The sequence below is a fragment of the Zonotrichia leucophrys genome, chromosome 2, assembly GCF_028769735.1.
Source record: "Zonotrichia leucophrys gambelii isolate GWCS_2022_RI chromosome 2, RI_Zleu_2.0, whole genome shotgun sequence".
Lineage (NCBI taxonomy): Eukaryota > Metazoa > Chordata > Aves > Passeriformes > Passerellidae > Zonotrichia > Zonotrichia leucophrys.
In genome coordinates, this window is record NC_088171.1 from 146,262,409 (window position 1) to 146,271,857 (window position 9,449).

Consider the following 9,449-nt stretch of genomic DNA (forward strand, 5'->3'; position numbering starts at 1 on the left):
GGTTCTATGGACACTTTAAGTGATTGATCTGAATTACAGAAGAGGCATGGCAGGGGTGTAGAAAGAGTCAAGCCCTGCACCTCTCCTGATTTACAGCTCTGCAGCAGAAAGTGAAAAGATGAAGATCTACAAGCACTTTGTTATCACCCAGGAGTAAGGATAGACAGATCACATTTTATTGCAGCTGGCAGAGGTACATAAAAGGTCTCCTCCCTCTCATCCTGCTGTGCTTTGCCTTTTGACTGCAGTGGTGGACCAGAGAATGTAGATGATGAGGCCTGGTGGTCTTATCCCCAATGGAGCAGATTCTGCATGATGTAGGAACCCCATTTTAAAAAGAGATTGCACTGCATGACATAAGGAGAAATAATAACCTATAGGAAGACAAAACTGAGCATGTTGTGAATGTTGTCACAGAAATCTCTATCTTTCTCATATCTGGGGAATTAGCATCTGACCTGTCCTGCCTTCTGTGACAGCAGAGTGGATCAGTTTTACCTTAGGGCAACATTTTGCAGCAAAGATTGAGATTCCTGCCTTTTTTTCTTTTCCAATCTTCCATCTAATGCATTTAGGGATTTTGGGACCCAAAGAAGGCCATTTCAGAGGAAAGGAATTTACCTCCTTTCATATGCAGGTAAATGGTTTTATTACTAGAAGAAAAACCTTGTGAAATGTGAAGCTTACAGTTCAGGTTTTTTGATTTTATTTTTACATCTATCAGTATTTGTGTGAAATATGTAAAACCTCAGAAATGCTGCAGTTTTGATCACAGTTACAAGCTAGATTGCAGCAGCTCCACTCACAGCTCATCAAGGAACTGAGTGCTGCAGGAATGGGTCAGAAGTGACCAGCAAGATCTGGAAAACAGAAATTATCTGCTGGCATTAATTTCTAATTGTACCATTATTAAGGCAGTAGTCTTTTCAAATAGGGAAGGGTGGCTATGAAGTGCCATGGAAGTAAAAAAAAAATACTGTAGTCTTTGCAGATCCCTGTGGAAGATATATAGCAGGATGTGTGCAAAGGCAGCTGGTAGGAGGAAAACATTGTATGGATGGATGTGCATGGATTGTGTATGTGTGCAGGTGTAGGGGCTCAGATGGAACCATAGAAGGAACCATAGAATGTCCTGAGTTAGATGGGTCATACAGGGACCATCAAACAAAACCATTCTCCTGTCTCTGCACGGGACACCTCCAAAAATCACACCAAATGTCTGAGAGCATAAGTCTAAACTTCTTGAACTCTGTCAGGCAGCTGGTGTGGAGGATCCTTGTGCTTGTTGCCCTTGGGAAGAGACATTGTCACAGGTTTCCTGTGAGTTTGGAGCTATTCTGCAAGTGACATACCATCCTTATGGAGGGGATTGCACCAAAAGAACTTCCTCTCTTTAACCACAGTAGTGACAGTGTCTGGTGCAATGAGCTTTATAAAACCTGCACAGTTAATTCTCCCATGAGACTGAAACCAGTCAGGGTCATTTTAGGGAGGGGAAAGAGTAAAGCCAGGAGGAAATGCATATACTTGGTCTTAATGGAGCAGTTTTTCAATTACTTATATCTCATCAGGCTGTAAAGGAGAAAAACAATAGTATTAAGTCACTATATGGATCTGCTATATTAAATTAACCAAAGTTCTATCTCTTTATAAACCTGCAAAAAATAGGAGCTCCAGCAAGGAATACATTCCTTCATGTCTGCAGCATTTCTTTTTTCTTTCCTTTTTTTTCCCTTGTGTCTGTAAGTGTAGCTCATTCAACGGCCAGTGAGGTAGTCATTATTAACACAGAGGAGAGCTGGAGTAGTTTACTGAAAATCCTGTCTTACAGCAAATGCAAAGCAAAGGTTTAGGTGAATCAATTTGCTGTTATTATGGTGCTCTTACATGCTCTCCAGCAGAAAGCTCTGTTGAATTTAGAGTTACATTTTGTATCACTTTGAAGTATTATCTACTTAATTCTACTGGTTCTGCTGCCGATGATAAACCAGATGTTTTATCACGGGCAGTGGTGTGGATTCTTACAGGCACTTATGTGCCAGCTCCTATTCATTTCTGCAGGAGCTGGGTTTATCTTCTCAGCTGTATCCAGGAAATGTATAGGCAGCACTTTGAGCTCAAACTGCTGCCAAGGTTTTATTCATTTTAACCTGCATCTTGCATGAGGGGATGTTTTCCCTTTAAAAGATTTACACCTTCAACTCTTGGGGTTATTAAAAAAAAACCAAAATAAATCATTCATTGCTTCCCTCACTTTTTAAAGTTTTCTTTAAATAACAGGAGCCAAAGGTAGAACTATCTTCAGAGAATCATCATCATGCTTTTTTTTTCCCCATAGAATTCCTTGGAACATTAAACCAGCTGAGGACATAAAAATCTATAAATATGATCTAAGGATACATTAAGAGACAAAATTCCCAAAGATTGCATCCTAGATTGGCCCCACACCTTGGGTCTTGCTTTTATTATGAATCCTGTTAATGGACATTATTAATTAGAAATTAAAGTTTTATTTAACTTAAAAAATTGGTATTGAACTTGTTTCAACATTTGGTTTTCAGTAAAGAATTTGCATTTGAAAAGTCACAACTATACCAAAAATTAAACTTCCTATATTTTCCATCATTTTTTTTTTTTGCAAAAAAATTCCTGTTGTATTCAATATAGCCCTCCACTGGCCTTTCAGCCAAATTTTAGTATATTTATTTTCAAATATTATACAATATATCAACAATGGTTCCTTAGCTCAAGTTCTAAAAAGGAGCTGGGAGAACTCATTGGCTTGGGCAAAGGGGATTTTTTTTTTTTTTTAATATCTCTTACAGTAAATGTATATAAATTTGGGGCTGAGGTACATCGTAGGTGGAAAAACCTTCTCCTGCTTGCTTTGCCCAGAATGAACATTCCTATAGACTGCACAGACAGGAGGAAAAAGTCAGTATATCAAAAGGAGAAAGAACTTATGGGACTTATAAGATTTGTAACAGACAATGTTCATGTGATTTATAACCCTTCTGAACTTCTGGTGCTTCTGGTTTCCAGGTCAGATCCTGCTTCAAAACTGGCCCTGCTTTGCACAAGAATTTGGAACAGATGCAACTGATGAGCTTCAGGGGTTGGAACTAGATGATCTTGAATGTCCCTTCCAACCAATGCCATTCTATGAATTCTAAATGTCCCTTTACACCCAAATAACTCTTGTGGTTCCACAGCTTTGTATCAAAGACAGTGAAAAAGTCATTTCCAGGAGAAAATGTGTGTGAGACTTTCTGTGTTCTTGTGAGACATAGAAAGTTGGAAGAAAGAAAAATGCAGCTTTAAAATAAACTTTTCCCCCATCTCACAGATCCAATAGCATTGACAGTTTTGATTTTGGGGTCTCAATTATATTGCAGTGACTGTTGGAAACTGCAGCCTGAAATGTCAGTGTTGCTGGAATGTAATAGTACAGCCCCAGTAAATATCTCCGGATTTAGCTCTCACGTATTCTTTTTTATTTAGTATTCCATCAATAACTTTGTTGTACATGCTTGCACACAGATAGTTCATTTCTTTCAAGGTGGTTTAACTGCCTAGCAACCTTATAAAAATAAATTTTGGCGTTCTGTAATAATGGCTGAAAACAGCGGAGCTTACATTAATGCAACTGCAGTGTTTTGAGAGGTAGTAACTGAAATGTCCTGGATATTTTTCTTTTTTTTTTTTTTTTTTTTTGGTCAGAATTACTCTAAGAGGACAAATGTTTTTAAGGACTTAATGAAGCTGATTGGTAAAAAATCAAGTTAAATGTGGCTATTAAGTAAATCATCCTACTTAAATGGTGACTTTCAAAGATATCAATGAGAGATGGGCGTCCACACATTATTTGTGCCTTTGAAAATGCTCTTTTCTTCCCGGGAGAAGTAGTAAATTGAAGCCTTCTGGAAAGGAACAAAACCAACCATAAATTGTTTTGCATTTATATCACACAGCCCCTGGAGACTTAGATGGCTTTCTAGTGTGAATGACATATTCAGTCTGAGAAAGATTTAAGTGTGAAACTGCAAACACTTATTACCAATTTCAGGACTTATTTCTCTGAGTAATTCCACCCAGCAGTATTGTATTTATTATTTACAAGCAGAAATGATGTGCTAAATAGTTTCTAGAAGATCATCCTTAGGTGAAAATTTGGTCTTGCAAAGGTGACTGCAGACTGTATAGGAAGATAACTCCTAAATGATAGATTCATGGAAGTATCTGATAATTTGACAGCAAGGAACAAGGTCAAATGACCTTCAAATTCAACACAGGCTTTTTAGAATTTTATTCTGAAGCTTCTGATAGTGGAGGCTACTAGAGAGAAATCATAAAACCATCCCTAATACAGGCCAGGAAGACACTGGCCTTATAGTCTACCAGCCACATGCAAGTTCATGTTCAGTCCCTGTCCACCTTTTCTTCTGGACAGCTTTCCAGCCATGCTGCCCCCAGCCTGCAGAATGCAGGGGATTGTTAAGACACAAAGGCTGGACCCAGTCCTTGGTCTTCCTGAACCTCATCCTGCTGGCCTGGCACCATTGATCAAGCCTGTCCACATTCTCCCAAACAGCCTTCCAAGCTTCCAGCACACTGACACTCCAACCCACTTTGGTGTTGTCAGAAATTTAAAACTGAGACTACACTCCATGCCCTTGGCCACATCAGCAGGACAGATTATAAACAGGAGTGAGCCCAGGGGACACCACCTGGATGTGACACCATTCATCACCACACTGTTAGGCCCAGTCCCAACAGTTCTTAACCTAGCAAAGAGTTCACTTTCCGAAGCCCTGGGCTGATGGCTTTTTCAAGAGTGTAATGTCTTGAAAAGTCTGAAGTCAAAGGTTTTCGTCAAATCCACGGAGACTCTATGCACAGCTTCTTTTTCAACCAGGAAGTGGGTCACCCACGAATTAAAGAATATCAAGTTGCTCAGGCAGGACCTGCTTTTCCTACACCCATGCTGGCTGGGCCTGATCCCTCAGTTGTCCCCTCTGGGCCCTGTAATCCCCCTCACGATGATCTGCTCCAGAACCATGCTAGGCCCTGAGCTAAGGCTGACAGGCCTGCAGTTCCCTGCATCCTCCCCGCAGTCCTTCTTAGAAATGGGTGTCACACTGCCACCTCCAGTCATCTGGGACCTTTCCAAGAGGCCAGAACTGATAATAAAAGGCAGAGAGCTGCTTAGTGAGCTCTTCTGATGGCTCTCTGAGTGACCCTGGGGGACTCCTCAGCAGCCCTATAGGTTTGTCACTCTCTTGGTGGGTGTGCAAGTGAGTTTCTACTTCCTCCTGGATTGCAGGAGCTCTAGTCATCTCCCTGTCCCTCCTGCTGGCTAAGGGGCATGCTTGTCCTCCACATAACCATTCTGACTACTGAAGACTGGTGCAAAGAAGGCATTCAGTTCCTCAGCCTTTTCCTCATCTATGTGATCATAATCAAGCCTTCATCCAGTAAAAATGGAGAATGTCCTTGGCATTCCTTTGCCATTAATCTTCTTAAAGAACCAATATTTATTGTCTTTTACAGAAGTGGGCAGATGAGGTTCTAAGGGAGCTTTTGCCTTGCTGATTTTCTATCTACATGAGGGAGGAGCCAAGGGGCGGGACACCCCTTGGGTGGGAAAAATCAGTTTGGCAAGGCACAGGGCTTCTTTGAAGATGTTTAGGGGAGGAACACATGATGGGACAAGGGAGAGATGCAGGCCATTGGCAGAGGAATAAGTGCAGGAAAAGTCGAGGGTCAAGGGTCGAGGGTCAAAGGCCAAAAAAAAAGGTGTTTATAACCCAGGATGTCTCCATGTCTCTCCATGCCAAGGGGTGGCTGTCAGCCACCCTGACTTTGTGACCCGTGGTTGCATTGCGCCCAGAGGCCATTGTGACACAGGCACATGCCATGACACAGAGAGCTCTTGAAGGGCCAAACCTCTCGTGTTGTCACTCCCAGGAGAGCAGCTCTCTCACGAGGCAGCAGCTCCTCAGGAGGAAGCAGCTCTCCTGGGTGCCCTTGGACGTGTTCATCAGAGCACTGTCAAGATGTCCACGAAAAACAAAGTGAACACCCAATTCCAGTCCCGTGCGGGGCATCCGCTGCTGTCCAAGCGGCGACAGGTGAAGGACAGGAATGGAGGGAAAGGCTGCAGTGGGACTTGGGGGAGGGCTGGGGGCACAGAGCAGCAGCCAGGCCTGGCTTCAGGCCTTGCTCTGGGGAGGAGCCGATGCCAGGACGGCCTGGGTGAGGGAAGGGCCCAGAGACAGCGAGCGCAGCTGGGAACCCAGCCTGGCCTGTCTGCTGTGGCCATCACTGCCTAAGGGCCAGAGGTGGGCTCACCAACATAAGAGGGGACCGTGTGCCCCTAGAGGCGCCTCCATCTCTCACTCGCCACTACTTCCCACAGGTGCAACAGAGGCCGCCGCAGGCAGAGGCAGAGGTCACATGGGTGACCGTCACGCCCCTCCATGGGGACAGACAGGACTCCAGACCGGGCACCTCATTGAGATCCACAGGAGTCAGATCTCTGGAGGACAGCCTGGAGGGAGGGCACTCAGTGGCCTTCAGCGGCACAGTCACACAGACAGCAAGGTTGTCTGTATCAGACTTGCCACCTCTCCATGGCCCTCCACTGACGGTGATACCTCCATGGCAGCTCAGCCCTGAAATGCCAAGAGCAGCCTTGGCAAGGGTCAAGATGCCTCCTCTGCCAGCAGCCCCAGAAACCTCTGGGAGAAGACCCAGAGCAGGGATCGGGGGGCCCGTGGCCAGGTGCTACCGAGAGCTTGTGCCACTTTCTGTGCTGGGCACTATAGCTGCTGACAGGAGCCAGGAAACTCCTTCCCCAGACAGCACAGGTGAAAGGGCCTGGCAAGGGTCAGCAGCAAAGAAGGGCCATCACCTGCCACCCCTGCGATGTGCAGGTGCCATGACACTCCGCACAGGGACCCAGCGTGCCTGGAAGCACATTGGGCACACTGAGGCAGAGGAGCTCACTGAGGTGCAGGAAGTGCACAGGGGCAAAACATCTGGGGACCTGTTTAGAGGCCTTTCCCTGTGCCTCGGTGAAGACACTTCCACCCAGTCCACCTGCACCCAGGAGCAGTCAAGTCTCTGCCAAGAGGCAGATGCAGAGCCCCAGGTGCTGCCCAGCACTCCCAGCTTGCCCGAAGGCTCCACAGGAGAAACAAGAAACTCCTCTGAGCTCCTGTCTCCGGCCCTGATAGCAGAGCCATGCTCTGGCTCTGACAACTCATGGCATGGGGACACTTGTCTAAAGGAGCCAGAGGAGAAGTGGGAGGAGGAAGAGCTCCCAAACATGGAGTCTGCAGGAGATGGGGTCAGCGACCCAAGAAGCATGTTGCTTGCCCCATTGAAAGAGGAAATGGCAGAGGCTGCAGCTTCTCCTTTGGCTGGCAATCCCTGGGATGAGGGGCCCAATGAGCTTTTCCCCACCTCAGAGGCTGAGGAAATCTCAGGCTTCTCCACTTCGTCTTCACCTGGAGGGACCTGTGAAGAGAGGGGAGCGCGTTGGCCAGCAGAGCAGAGCGCCCATGGCAAGCTGCTGTTCACAGAGGCTGAGGATGCTTCAAAGCCCCTTCTGCACATCAAGGCAGAGGAGCTGGAGGAGTTGGAGGAAGACATTCTCTGCTCCCTTCATGAAGAAAGCACTTTGATGTCATACAGCCTTTGCACCTTGACCAATCACTACGCAGGAGAGACCGAAAACTGTGCACAGCTCATGCCTCCTGACCTGTTTGCAGACCTCTGGTCCCTCTTTAACAACAAGGACACGCCATCCCGGGACACTCGTGTAGAAGTGGTATTGGCAAATTGGGAGGGAGAGGAGCTCCCTGACAGAGACGCTGCAGGAGAGGGGGATAGCGAGCCCGAATGTGCATTGTCCCCCCTCGTGCAAGACAAAGAAACAGAGCCAGCAGCTTCTCCCCTGGACAGTGATCCTTCTGGTGAGGGGCACAGCGAGCCTCTCCCCACGGCACTGCCCAGAGACCCAAAGATGTCGTCTTGCACCTTGCCAGCCAAGCCCACGGAGGAGCCCGATGCAGCATGTATGGAAGCTGGCTGTTCCCAGGACAGCCTTGACCAGGAAAATCCCAGTGGGCCTGCGGTGCCGGCAGGGGCTTGCTCAGTGCCTTCCCAGCCCCTGGCATGCTGTGTTCCTTCCCCCACCACAAACATGACCGCAGTCCCGCAGCCCCCGGCCCCATGGCGGTGGCGCACCATCGTCAAGACGGGCCGGCGGGCTCTGAGGCGGCTTTTCTCCTTCAGCTGCCTTAGGGGACAGCCAGAGGAGTGATCCCAGCTGCCAGCATGTGAGACCAGCAGTCTGAAGTTCCCCTCATTTGCCTCACAACCATCTCAAAGACAGACACTTGGGACCCTGAGGCCCCTGAGCAGAGCACTGGCCTGACAAGAGACTGTTCACAGCTGGGTCTGCAGTGACTGCTTCTAGCAGGGCCTGCCAAGGAGGTGACGTGCCCTCTATGCTTGCTCCTGCTTCATGACAATAGCCCAGGAATTTTCCCACCTCTTGTCCAGATGAACTTTCGGGGGCAGCTTTGGTAGCCCCCCATGGAATATCCTTCCTCGGCTGCACTATCACCATGACAGACATACCGAGATGGATGAAGCCTCTCTCTCAAGGACTGAGACACGAGACAGCTATACGGAGAAGCTCCCCCTTCCCAAGGACTGAGATTGAAACCTCTAACACGGGGAGGTGTGTGGAGGAGCCACCCAGACTAAAGCGAGATATTTGCTTGCAGGTGTGGCCATTGGACCAGGAAGACAATGATTCTCACCTATTATTGAGAATATGGACTGCTACAGCTATTCTTTATTTTATCTGTTTCTCCCCCTCAGTAATTTTCAATAGACTTACCTGTTTCCCCCACAATGATTTATCATAATAAAAACCCCTGTGTTCAGTAGAGACTTTGAGATCTCTCTGATGTGACTAGTTGTACTCCGTCAGCTGGATAACGAAGACTTTGTATCTCTACCTTTGGTAGCTATGTTCCCTCCCTCTTTCTCCCGCCTCTTTTCTGTTCTTTTCTTTTCCCTAATTCCTTTACCACATTTGCTGTGGTCATTCAGTAAAGGTGCATTTGTTTTGATTGATACATCAATCCCCTTTCTGTGTTGGTATTTTGCACTCTGAGATCAGTAAAATGAACCGTCACGAATTCCCGCTTGTAGAGCGGATTGTGACAGAGCACCAGGCACATCCCAAGAGATTGCTGCTCACCCTCAGGCCACTCAGCTCCTAGAGGCAATGGGCACAGAGAGGCTTGTAGTGGGATGGCCGATAGTGGACAGATCAATGGACAGATGCTTGGATGGATAATGCCCAATGCAACCACATGCCACTGGTAGGTCCTGGTGCTGATCCCAGCCCACCACCCCCAAGCCAACTA